This window comes from Maylandia zebra, linkage group LG18, assembly GCF_041146795.1.
Source record: "Maylandia zebra isolate NMK-2024a linkage group LG18, Mzebra_GT3a, whole genome shotgun sequence".
Classification (NCBI taxonomy): Eukaryota; Metazoa; Chordata; class Actinopteri; order Cichliformes; family Cichlidae; genus Maylandia; species Maylandia zebra.
The window spans coordinates 5,222,900-5,236,577 of NC_135184.1; the positions used below are offsets into that span (position 1 = coordinate 5,222,900).

The window sequence follows — 13,678 nt, forward strand, 5'->3', positions numbered from 1 at the left end:
CTCCTCCTTCCTGGGAGATTATGGCCTGTGGGGATGGAGGGAGGCTGGTTCTACCTTAGAGCGCGGAGCCTCTGTCACACGGCAGGGCCGTAAATTCATATTTGGTGTCTTCGTCGTCTCCCTCGAGCGATATGAACAGTGATTCAGGACTCCACACGTGCAGTCACTTGACGTAAATCTGCCGGCTGTCCTCGCTTGACTCCCGCCGGAGAAATATCCGCTGAAATTGCCTCTTTATTGCAGACGCGGCTGCTGTTAAATACAGTCTCAGGCGAGCAGCACTTCAGATCCAGCGAGGTGACGCGAGCCCGAGATGATCAGCCTGTCGAGCTGAGCAAACACAACGAATTTACAGCAGAGGAAATACTCCTCTAGGAAAGGAAAGTTGTTATTTTCTCATTCCTTTTTTATTTTTTCCCCCCTCCATAGTTTCAAAAGCCTGAAGGGTTATAAAACATAAAGCTCACTCGGCGCACAGGCGAGCACGTAAAAACTTTCCGCTCTGGGAAGAAAAACAAAATTAAAGTGATGTTTTCTTTCCCAAACAGCGGCGCTATCGATTCCCCAGAGCATCGTCTTTACACACAAACACTTTCTTAGCTGAATGCAAATCATCTCTCTCCTCTTCCCCCAGTGGCCCTTTGTTGTTGTTCTTTATTAAAACGTGTTCTGGTGCTGGCGAAGGTCACAGAGAGACTTGCACAGAAGTGCACGCATGACGTGAACGAACTAGAAGCAACGAACTTGCTTGTTGTTTTTTGAAACGGGCAACTTGGTGAAGTGACGGCTCTTAAAAGTGTAAACGCATCAACAGAGAACTTGAATGAAAACACAAGGTTGACAGATACGGCTCCGCCTCCTCCTCTGTGCAGTCCGTCCACATGTTTGTCATCAGCTGTCATCCGAGAGGCGGGTGGCTTCTCGCAGGAGGCGGCCGCATAAATATTCATCTGGCCTCACTGTCAGCATCGCAGCACAACAAATCTGAGGGCTGGAAATGTCAGCGGGTCCAGCGGGCGTTTGTTTCTGCCTGCTTTAGGTTGTCAGTTCTCGGCAGGCGGGAGGAAGACAGGTTGACGTCCGGTCAGAAAGCCGGCAGGAAAAGCAGATTGGGCTGCAGAGGCTGCCGAAGGTGATTTGCTTTAGCGGTGTTGAGGTGGAATTAAGTGGAAAACTCGCTTTTTTTCCAATTTAACCGAGTGCCGACTGTTGCTTGTCATTGTAGGCAGAATAACACGAGGCAACCTAAAATAAGATGTCGAGACATTTCAGAGGTATTTATGTGACATCTGCAACAGAAAGCGCTGTAGCAACTTTGTATCTCAAGGAGCTGGAGCAAGTGTAATTATTATCCAATCCTCCCTCGGGCCTGCATGAGAGGAAGAAGAAGAAACAGTGGCCAGTTTTCCTTTCATACAGTCTGTGATTCTGACCTCTTAGTTCATTGTGAAGGATATGCAGACAGTGAAACGACAGTAAACACAACACAGGCTGGGCTTTACGGTGAGAGACCTGAGAGGATAAACAGGAGGGCTTGTGGTGTCCTTTTAACGAAGGCCATATCTTGTACCTCAGCTAGGATAGCTGTCAGCCTGATCTTCTTCCATGAAGTTAACTAATGCATGTTAAACATTTCACATGTAGAAAAAACATAAAGAAGCTTTTGTTTTTAAAAGCTTAAAGACTCTTAAAGTTTGACCTGTTCGTATCTTTTGACTACGGTATGAGCTTTGAGTGTATCCCACTCTAAACGAATACAGTGTAATTTAGCTTTATGCTTGAAGTGGAAAGAAACTCCCTTGACTCTCCCTTTTTCGCCCTCATTTGTCTTGCTGTCTGCCGAGCTGCACATTTTTCTCTCTGCGTTGAAGAAAGTTGATAACTCTAAATGTTCTTAGTATCCACCGCCAGCAACTTTCCCAATACACCAAGACGACACTGTCCACTGGTTTTTGGACTGTAGCTTTAAAGCTTGAATTTTGGACCATCCATCCACTGCAACTCACCCGCTTCATTTAGCTTTATAAGTCATTAAGTTGAGCTAAGCACCCTTTTCATACATAATTTACAGCAGTCATAAGCCTGCATACAGTTTTATTGGTTTAATTATGCTTTGAAGTTATTATGAAATGGTAAATTAGCGATAGAGACCATAAGCGTTTTTGTAGAAGGTTGTAAACATGTTTATTTCTGCTGTAAAGTTGGACATTTTAACTGTACAGTCTGTGGGGATTGACTTGCTCTTGGAGCCAGCCTCAGGTTTTTGCCATCTCTCTCAGAAATTTGAGAAAATGATGCAAAACGAACAACTTTCGCTTCAGAGGATTCGGATGTTTCTGGTTTATTCAGCTTGTTCCTGTTTCTATTAATAATCTGTCAGTTCTCTTTATGATCATTAATAGCTTGTAGCAAGTAAAAAATCTTTTCATGTGACCGCTGTCAAACAAAAACACGACACAAATGGAGTCTACGGCCTCAAACATGTAAACAAACCAGTGTGGGGATTCCTATTTAAAGCTACAGCCATTCCCAGTTTTCCCCCTGAGTCTGGACAACAGAGGTAGAGACTGTAAAGTTGGTGTGACCTAAAGAGTCACAGCCGATTATTGAGAGTGCGCCATGTAAATAAACCAGAACTGTGCTTTAAAGCATCCGCTTTCTTTTTAGTTATAAAAACTTTCAGATAAAACTCGTTTTGTCTTCACCTCAACATTTCAGAGCACTTAACCTTTAAGATTTCATCAGAGCGCTCGACATGTTTGAAATGAGAACTGAAGACGGCGCATTTAAGCCTCCTCTGCGTTATCTGAAGGGAGATGGCATTTGTGCTTGCTCAGGCGATTTGTAAAAAGCGGAGTAATGGGCTTCGGCTGCTCCATCTGCCATTAGAGCGATCGGAAGACCCCCCCCCCAATCAGCATTTTCATTTGCTCTGCCTCCCGCGTCTCTCCGATCAGTGTCAAACCCGAGAGCTCGGCTTTAAAGCTCGACGGCATCTGGTGAAAAAACCCTCAGTCACCTAACTGGCTCCAGCGAGAGGGCGTTGATCGTAAAAACTTATATTCTCCTCCAGAATCAACTATTAATGAGCTGAGTTCCCAGACTGTGGTGATTATGCGAGCTGCTCTGTGGCGTAGCTGTAGTAGATTTGGGAGTGTTTATTTGGAGTTCAGGCCTGTGTTTTTTATATGAAAGCATTTTCTGGGAGCTCATTCTTTGGCTTTGTGTAGGGATGCAGAAAGGGGTTCTGGGTAACGTATCATGCCGTGCATATCTGCAGCTTGTTGTGCCAAACGCTCGGTTAATAGGAAAGTTGTTGAGTGGAGCCACACCGTGAAGGACTGTTTTCATTATTGATTAAGGCTGAGATTATTTACTTCCTCTGTTAATTATTTTGTGTAGTTGGTGCAAAAATAGCACAATGGTTTCCAGCCACTCAAAAGATGCTGTATATCCAGTTCTGAAGGTGCGTCCAGCAGGTTTTTGGTGTTTTTGCTTGACGATAAGCGGCTTAATTGATCATTTATGTTTTTTCTCATGATTTTTCGAGTGGCTAGTCGAGTGGCTAGTCATGTCAGCTTTAAACTGGGTTTGTTTTCTGCATTTGTAAGTAAGAGCTGTGCTGCATTTAGGGTTTTATAGATGGAGAACTCAACCGGGAGACATGAAGATGCATAAGGGTAGGGCTGATGTATTGTTAAAGTGACTGCTGAGCACACTGGTGATTGCACAGGGCTTTGGAAGGCAGACGCTACTGCAGTATTCGAGGCGGGTGGTGATGTTGGCAGGAGCCTGGAGATGTTCTTTAGTTGGTAAAAAGCAGATTTAGAAATCAGTCTGATAAGTAACAAGTCCAGAGTGACTCCCACGCTGCTGGACTTTGAACACAGTAACCTAGAGCAGCTATCAGCATCAAGGCGGAGGTCAGGTACTTTCCAGAGCCACAACAAAAGGCGCAGTTTTATTACTATTAGGTTTGAAAAGATGAATTGAATCCAGATTTTAATATTTAACAGAGAGCTGACAGTGTACAGAGGAGGGAGGTGATTAGAGGAGTGCTGAGATACAACTGTGTCGTCAACAAAACAAATAACTTAAGACCTGGAGACGAGTCTTTGACCTCCTGACAACCTCCTGGTGAGTAAGAAATGCATATCTCCCAACCGGTTAGTGAGTGGTTGCTGCCTGTTGCTAGGTGAGATGTGTCGCAAAGAGGGCCCTGCACCAAAAACTACCTTGTGATTGCTTTGCACGGCAGAAGTTGGCAACCATTTGGAGACAAGTCGGGGTCTTCCATGCAAACTGCAGCAGCAACCTGCTGCCAAACAATTCAACCTCACGTGGTTGTCGGTGGTGCATTGTATACCTCTTTATGACCAATTGCATGCTAGCAACGGCTCCTATGTGTTTTTTCCCTTGTCACCAGTGATTGCTGGGGACGGGTTTGACTGGTGCCATAGTCTGGTGCTTTCTTTCAAAACACCACATGATTCTCCTGCTCACAAGGAAGGACCAGTGCTACAGCGAGGTTTGCAGTCCAGACTAGTTTATTTTATCTTTCGAGGCTGAAAATGTATGGGTGGGCGTGGCCAAAACGGCAAACAAAATATTCTAGAAAAGAAAAATAACTTGCAGGTCTCACCTTCTTGCCTAGCATGAAGAGGAGAAAAGCTATTAAAGGAAAAAGGCTTCGCGCTCCTACAGCTGTCAGGTCTAAGGAAGGTTTAAGGAAGATACTTAGAGTATGTACAAAACAAGCAATTAAGCTTTTCTAGATACAGAAAACCTGATCACACAATACTACGCACTATCCACACAGCATGGTGTGTTTAGAAACAGGAAGTAAGTCAAGCCGGTCCATCTGGGTACCAGTTTAAAGTGAGCAGCTACAGTCTCCTACCAGTGGTCGGCTAAAGGTTACATAATCAAAAACACAGAGAAAAATGAGCAATGTGTTTTCTTCTAATACGTGGTAGAAAGACGAACGTCTCACACAGCCTTTGTTTCAGGTTTGCAAAGTAAAGGAGTTGGTCCACTGGTTCTGGACCAAACCACTGTGAGCCACATATGTGTGGCTTATGTCCTCCTTGTAATTTCTACCCAAGTCTGCTTTGTGTACCTACATAAAGGGAGAAGTCATAATTAAAAGAAGTCTGCAAAATTAAGAAAAAAACAAAACAAGTCATTAACATAAAAAAATATATCGGCGTGTTCTTTCTGTCCCACTGGAAGCGTGCGATAGGGGGAAAAATCATAAAAAGTTAGAGCAGAAAGGGGGGAAAAAACCAAAACCGCAAGTATAGAGCAAACATTTCTGACTCGCATGAGACCTCATTATTTATTTGAAGATAAAGGCAGCACTATGTTACAGGCTGTCTCCAGAAATCTACGGAAGCCAGTTAAAAACCAGTCTCACTCTATTTATCTTTCATTTAGCGTAGATGACGCTAATGTAAGGCGATAATGCACTAATGTAAGGTTTTCGACTTTCATTTACAGCGGTTTAAGATAACAATCAGGACCTCCAGTATTTTGACAAAGTGGTTCTTTCTTATACGGAGTCGGAGAACAATGAATCTAATTAGACCTGAAAATCAGTTAAAAGGTATTAAGATTGAGTAGAATGCTGCGGATCGTAAAACCAACTAAACTTCTTCTTCTGCGTTCTGGTTTGTTAAACGTGGCACCATCGCTGTCTCTCTCCGGCCTGTATTTTGGTGGATGGTTTTGACAAATCTTTATTTGGGGGGTCGAATCTGTTCACGAGGATCTCTGTGAATCTCTGTGCACGAGTTAAACCATTATTATTGGATACATGCCCGGTTCTTTTTCTTAATGGGAAGCCGGCAGCTTCTCTGACCAGCAGCATCCGGCCGGCTGAGCTCGACCACTAAAGGCCGTGCAGGGTTAATCCTGTCAGCCTGTCCGGGAGAGTTTACTCTCTGCCCCCAGTAAGATCACTTAAACTCCCCATCTGTCTTCTAAGGCGGCTTATGAAAGCTGGACCGCAGGATTGCATGCATCAATACTACACACAGTACTACTGCACGTATTTGTGTATTCAATTGTTTTGAAGAAAATAAACACACAGAGCTGGAAAAAAAGTCTTTGCCTTTTATTGTATTCTAAAAATCTTAGAATTGGAGCCAGTCATGTTTGGGTGTTTTGGTCTGTTGAGTTGAGATATTTCAGTCAGTTTAGAGAAAATTGAATCAAAAAATAAAATCTATTATGACCTCCTTTTATCGTCAGAAATGGTCTGACTGGTCGTGGACTTTTGAGGCTTATTTTTTGTCTTTGGGGGGTAAAACAAACTTTATTATGAATATATTGCCCACTTTTATTTGTACTTTATACTGTATGTATACATATACTGGTCATGCTGGGTTGGGGAGATAAATACATCAGCTAATAGCCAGCTGCCTCGGCCCGTTTCTGGTTGTTTTTTAATTTTGTCATCTTATTTGATGGTTTAGTAGCCAGCTTTGAGGGGTCGTCGTTTTTACACCTTCCAGCCATTTATTTCCAAAGTTAGGGAGCGATCAGCTGTCATGCTACTCGTGCTGCAGACAGCAGCTGGAGTTTCTCTGCGACTCGTCAATGAGTCTAAAAGTAATAAAATAAATCTGAACACATTCAGTGAACGAGGTTTGATCAGCTGTCGTCTGTTTAAGTTCAGCCTGCCTGTCACAGACGGAGAGAGAGAGCAGTGGTGCCCTGGCCAGTGGCGGGTGGTTGTGTAATATATCAGAAGCAACAGTTAAACATCAACTTGTGGAAAGAAAAATCTGAATTATTAGTCAGATTAACTAGTGTTTGTGTCACTCTGACCTTTAAACGCCGAGTTCCTTCCCTGCACCCAAGACAATGAGTGGAAACCTTTAAGTCCACTACTGTTTGTTTTCACATGTTAAAGATCTGTTTCATTCTGTTTACCCTCCTTAAGATCCAGATTTGTAACGACTGGATTCTCGTCACCCAGCCTTGAATTTTCTACTGAAAGTAGAGAATTGGAGTCTCTAATCTCTGCTGCTCCTGTCACGGCTTCAAGTACCGTAACAGCTGTCGGAAAAAATTTCCAACAACCGCATGCAGCTCTGCAACTGTTCTCTGCCATGTTGCTTCTCAGCGAGGTGATGTCACCGCTTGAGCAGGCAGGGTTGGGAGGGGGATTTGGGGAGGTGATGGAGGAGTGTGTGTGTGTGTGTGTGTGTGTGTATGGTCGAGGGGGGGAGTGTTTCTGCCAGATTGCATCATTAAGCTGCTCAGACAGGCACTTTCAGCCCTCTCATGCCTGTTTTCGTCCCTCTTCGCCACTTCCCGCTTGTTGTCGAGCCGGCGAGGGATCTGCTGCTCAAACAGTGAGGTCTTCAGGGGTGGAGTGAGTGGGTGGGTCCGGGAGTGTTGGCGGGAACGAAAAGGCAAATCGACAACCCTCCTGCTCTCTCGCTCTGAAACTTTTTCTTCATCACGCGACACAAATATTTGCCCAGGATGATGCGTTTCTGCTGCTCGCTGCTCTCCGGCCTCCTGCTGCTCGCTGTAACAGTTTAAGTTTCAGCTTTGACCTTTGACCCCCCGCTAACCTCTAGCTGTGATGAGGGTTTACCAGTGGCTAATCAGCACCAGCTCCTGCGCTGTTATTCCAAACTAGTTTTAAATGAAGGTCCAAAACTTTCCCGGCTTGTTATCAAACGCACCGCTGTGTCTGAACTCGGAGAACAATACTCATAGTTAATGATCACAAGTCGGCGGGGAGGGGTGGTGTCGGCTGCTGAACTCTGCCCAAGTCAGGCTTTGGGGCTTTTGTGTGCACAGACAGCGGTCGGCAGAGTCGGACAATGAGGCACTTAATCCGTTTAAATAGTACAGCTTTATTAGATTCACTGCAGAGGTTTGAGATGTGGAGCTCCCGCAGTGATTGATGCGGTTTGCCAGGAGTGACGCCGAATTCCAATTTTGTTTTTCGGCCTTGGCAACGGCACCGATGCCGTTCCACCCTCATCACTTTTTATTTATGCATCTATCAGAGCTTGGTGTCCTCGGCGGACTTCCTTTGAACTGTTCTAGCTGTTGCTTTATTAAACAAGAAACCATTTGGCCGGTGCTGCTTTTACCTCGTTTGTATGTCTGTGCATTTGTGTCGACACCTGCTTTAGTAACACGGTGCTGTGTTTGCTAATGTGTCTGTGTGTTGCAAAGATATTCAGCAGTGTGATCACAACAGCGCAAGACATAATCGTCAAAATAAAAGTAGATGGGTGTGTTCTGATCGATGTGCACCAAAAGCTAATACTACTTTTCCATATTCCAGTGTTTCTGCAGTTACAGGAAAATCTGAGTAAAGTTTGAACACAGTTTCTAGTCTACGATCAGTGTAATTCCCTGTCATGGAAAATTAAACCATACTATTACTCTGATTGGCTGCCCAGGTATTTTAGTGGGTCATTTTAGCTGCTTGTTTTGCTCTGATTGGTGGAGTGGATCATCTCTCAGACCTCTGGTTAGAGCCGTCGTCCCACTCAGAGTGGATCTCCAGAGCAGATCAGAGTCCACATATGTCAGCTGCAGTCCACGATGATGGAGCTGAAGTTCATCAAATCACAGGTGGGCGAGGTCTCCTCACAAGCCCATCCCAGAAGGGTCATTTATTTTGTTTTTGCAGTTAAATCTGAAACTACCTCCTCTTTGCGAAGCATGACCGGACACAAATAGAGGCTGCACATGTGTTTGAGCGCGTTCCTCTCTGCAGACAGACACAGCATCTTTGTCAGCTAGTTTCTATCCGCAATGTATGCTCGCCTTTCATGCCAGTCTGTCCTGTGAACTGTCTTCAGTGCGTCTCTACAAACACTGCTGGCCTGTGACTCACCCGCTGCCAGCCGCCATGCTTTACAGGGAGCCTAAGGTAAAAAAAAGGCCTTTGATGGAGTTGCAGTGTGAAAACAGGCTCGGCCTGGCCAGCAGAGAGCGTTCCTTGTGATCTTGTGGCTTTCTGCTTTTTGGTTACTATAACAAACAGCTGGTGAGGCCTGTTTGAATTTTCTCGAACAAGATACCATCACACTTGGTGCTTTCCTTATGTAAACAGTCTGTACAGCACAGTGAGACCGCAGCATACCTTCAGTTAAAGGTGTGATAAGAGATAAATCAGCAGGTCTGACCTAAAGCTCAGTCAATAATTTAAATCCTACAATAATCAGAACTTTTATTAAGGTGTTAAAGTTTTATGAAATCTGAGTCAAATGTAGGATAATTTTAGAGGACGCGACGTTCCGATGGTTCTTTGTGAAACAGATATTTCCAAGTGTCCTCGGGATACATCTGGGAGGCAAAAAGGTTTTTCTTTTTTTTAAAAACCCACAAAAACTGACACAAGTTTCACAAGGAGAAAATTAGGAGCTTGGATTTGATGACAGTTAGATTCTATTGACGCCTGCAAACAATGGAAATAAGTATTCAGAACTTTCTTAGCTGGAGCTCCAGATTTGGAAAACAACACAGACATTTATTTGCAGTCGGATCTTTGGGTCTGAAACTCCTAAAAGCTGTTTTTCGGTCACAGATGATTGTGACGTAGACGTGAGGTGCAATCAACTGTCAGTAAGTTATGTAGGAAAAGATTCTTGGTGGAGGTGGAGGTGTGGTTTTTAGGCAAGATGTAGTACTTCTTCTAAATGTTGGACCTTCCCCAGAGGACATAAAATGTGATCTGGTCACTGATGTTGATCAGGGTTAATTTTAGATCTAAATAAAAGGCCATAGTTAGTGCAGAAATGTCCTTAATAGACCTTTCAGAAGTTTTCTAAATGTTAAGATAAGGGAGGTAGAATTTAATGGTCTAAAAAAACAAGACAAAGTCTTTTAAACATGATTAGTTAAATGTCTCCTGCTTTAATGTTGACACGCACTCAGATGTGGATCTGTTTCCAACACGTTAGCATAAACATGTGACTGTTGTTGGACACTAACAACGATGCATTCGCTGTCGGCTATTGCTGAAGCGCAGAGGTCCAGCTGTAGGAGCTCTTTTGATGATGACCCCACCAACTCCCAAAGCAGATACAAATATTCTCGTTATTTTAAGCTAATGCCTTGTAAAATCCCCTTATTGCCTCTTTAGTGCACTGACAAGCCCATATGGCAGAGGTCTGTGGAGTTACCTGCTGCTGCGGTGCAAAGGCCAAGCTAAACTAAAGATATAGTTGAAAATAGGTTTTTAGCAGTCAGCTCTGAAGGTCACAGGAGGCGGCGCAGAAAGAGAGCACAAGTGATGAATTCCATCTGCTTCACAACCTGGAAAGAAAAAACAAAAAACTCTTCCTCTTATCCCAGGAATGAGCCTAAAATTGCCCTCATCCTCGAAGACGTTCCCCAAACTGGTTTGAACCACTTCTGAGATTAGAGTGCTGTTTGGCTTCCAGAGGAGTTGACGGATAAGAGGAGCATTGTGCAGCGAACGTTAACAATGCCACAGCTCGCTGGAGCCGAGGCCCGAGGTTTGGCTGCTCGCTTGTCTCTCGGTATGTTGGAGTGATAAACTTTTGAGCAGCACAGATGCAAGCCTGCCAGGAAAAGCTCCCTGGCAGATCAGCTGCAGTAACACGTGGACAACATTTCACTGAGCACCTTCCAAAACGACACCACGCTCCCACAGTGTGCATGAAAAGACCATTGTAGCAGGTCATGCAGCGGTGTGGTTCGGCTCAAAGTGTGCAGAAAGCACAGAAAGAATCTTGAACAGCACCAGATGTTTCCAGAGAAGCTCGGATTGTCTCGAATTCCAGGAGACTTGAAACAGCTGGAGTAACCTGCACAGAGGCAACTGTCATGGAAAGTTTGATAGTGGCTGCCGCACACACACACCACCGTGAAATTGAATATACAAAGAGAGGCTCGGTTCTCCCTCCTCGAAAGCTTAGAATTCTTTGAAGTCGCTCTCCAAACACTGTGGCAGGACACTGCAGGAGACCACACTCGCAGCTAAACACAGATAACATCCTGCAACACCAGAATGTAAATGAACTGCGTAAACTTATTACTCTTCCCTCAGTTAAACCGGAGATGCGCGGCAGGAACGCAGAGTCCGAACGCCACGGCTGAATTAGAGGAATCTCTAAACCGTGGCCTCGAAAACAAACGTTCAGCGAGGAGCTGCTGGCGGTACATCTGCCCAAAAAAGTCCAGACTTGGCTCGCGCTCACCAGAAAGAGACTTTGTCAGGCTCTTCTCAAAATAACAGATTAGGAACAAGTGGAGAACTCCGACCTCTGCCTCCCCCCTTTTGTATACAAACCGTGTCGCTCCGTCTGTAAACGATGGGATCCAACCCCGGACCTGACTGTTGGGAGTCTGGAGCGCAGCCAAGTGTGGCTCGGCAGGGCGTTGGAGGTTTACAGTACTCCAGATGGTGTCTTTTTACATATGTAAATAAAACTGCCTCTGTGCATGACAAACAGAAAGCATCCCTCTCTCACCCCGTGTGATGAAATCTCACCGAGGCAGCCAGGTGCCGATCGTGAATGAGTCCTTAACTGTGTGCAGTTGCACTGCTCAGAGCACCAACCCTGAGGCACCCATGAAGTCTTATACAGAACACAACTGCTAATGCTTGGTTATCATGTGTGTATTCATGTTGATGGTGGAGCTTATTTCACTTTATTCTTAGTCTATAGTTTTGTTTGTCACATGTAAAGCTGCCTGATGCAGGTGGAAATAATCACAATGTATTATTGGCAGCTTCACGGGTCTTATTATTTAACTGTAATAGCACGAATTTCTGTGCATATTGCTTTTTGCCAGCCAGTTATCACCTGTTTATTTATCACAGCAGCTGCACTAGTCGCCATCTTGCTCTATTTGTCGGCATCCTCGGCCTTCTTCTTTGTCCTCATGGAAGGATACATCCCTAATTGTCACCTAGGGCTTGTATTTAACTCTTATTGTGTTTATCAGAAGATGTAAAATCTAACATTTATCTTTCACATTGATGCTTTTTTCTGTCTTACTGTTAGTGTGAGAACGGGTCTAAAGAGCACGAAAAACTGGAGGTGGTGGAGACCAAACCAGAGGTTGAAGGAATGAAAAGGTTTAGACTTGCATTCAACAGGTTGATGCAAAGTTTGTCTTTTTTTCCCTCTTTATAAAAAATTAGTCAATAAAATTTAAATATGTAATCTCTTTTGTCATGTCACGTTTCCTCTATGTCATTATCAAAGCAGGAGATGCTAATCTGTTAGCATCCGAGGTCGGCAGATGGCTCGTCGTAGAAAATTGCTGATCAGTTTACAACATGTGAATGTTTTGCTCCTGTAATCCTTCGCGGTCATAAATAATCCTTTCAAAGCTCCATTTTCATGAGTAGACATATGTCACTGGTTCGTTTTCCCCTCCTCTCTTCTCTTCCTTGTGAAATTTGAATTTTAAGGTTGTAATTTTGAAATCTCACCATGCAGAAAAGCACTGACACCTCTTACCGTTGATGGTTTTTGAACAGCGAATGAAACTCATTTGCATTTTTATGCTCTTGGCTGAACTCCATGACCAGGCGGGTAAATTTATCTTGGTGTAATCAACACCGGCCTGAACAAAGGGAAACAGTCTCTGGATAATTATGGAGTCATGAAAATGACTTTGCAGGAACTGCTCATGTGGAAAAGCTGCTGGTTTTCAGTTCGGCTTAAAGAACAGTAACACTGTTGTGTAAGGAAAAATCGAGGAGGGCGGAAAACGGCTCGAGCCAAAAGGTCAGAAGGTCAACTGCGTGTTCGACATGTTCGTGTCCCCGCAGTTTCTCCTGTTAGGACTGAACCTCGAACCAGGAGGTTAAGCGCTCCACTGCCTTAGATTAAAACTCAAACTTGAAAAGTAGCTTTAACTTTTACTTAGCTATGCAAAAACAGGTGTGAGCTACTGTAAAAGTGCTGTAAAGATCAACAACAGCTTTATTTAAGCAAATGGGTTTGAGATGATGAACTTTTTTTGGAAATGTTTTAATGAGGTCATAAATCGAGTGCTTCAAATTTCTCTTCTTCTTTTAGAAACCAGATGAGTCGCCCTCTACTGGCCACGTAAATGAACTGGTTGTGCGTCTCTTTTATTTACAGTCTATGGCTGCAGATATGAATTTGGCTGATCGTTGTAACTGTTTGGAAACATTTATTCCATTTAAGTTTTTGAGTTTATTTTCAGCTTTGATTTATATGACTTTCTAGTTGGACTCCACCCAGTGACAATCACAGGAACAGGAAGTCTTTGCATGGATGTCACTGGCTGACACTGGGCTTGACTGGTATGAGGGCTACATTTGATTAAAGGTGCAAATCAACTTCTTTGTGCTTTCAGTGCTTTCGACTCTGGAATCAATTCAGCGATTGTATCTTGCTGTCCAGCACCAAATTCAAACCCATTGCTTTGAATTTATCAAGCTGGGATCAACTTTTTCAGTTACCTTGTTAAACAATTTATCCATAATTATAAATTAATTTAATCCATAGTTAATCCATAAATAAGTTAGTTAATATAAAATATCCTGTAAATCATTTATATAAGGTTTGAAAAGACTCTCTAAATCCAGGATTGAATGAATAAATGGCATAAATGGACTTCCATACATTTGCGACACACTTTTTTTTTTATCATTATATAAGTTGCTGCACAAATGAAACTTTGCTTATTC

At 43.7% G+C, this 13,678-nt stretch overlaps 1 protein-coding gene across 4 annotated transcripts in view; it reads left to right on the forward strand.

The window, feature by feature from the left end:
• Nucleotides 1-13,678, forward strand: part of LOC101480681 (disco-interacting protein 2 homolog C) — a 205,257-nt gene that overhangs the window by 10,345 nt on the left and 181,234 nt on the right. The gene's annotated exons all lie outside the window — the stretch shown is intronic.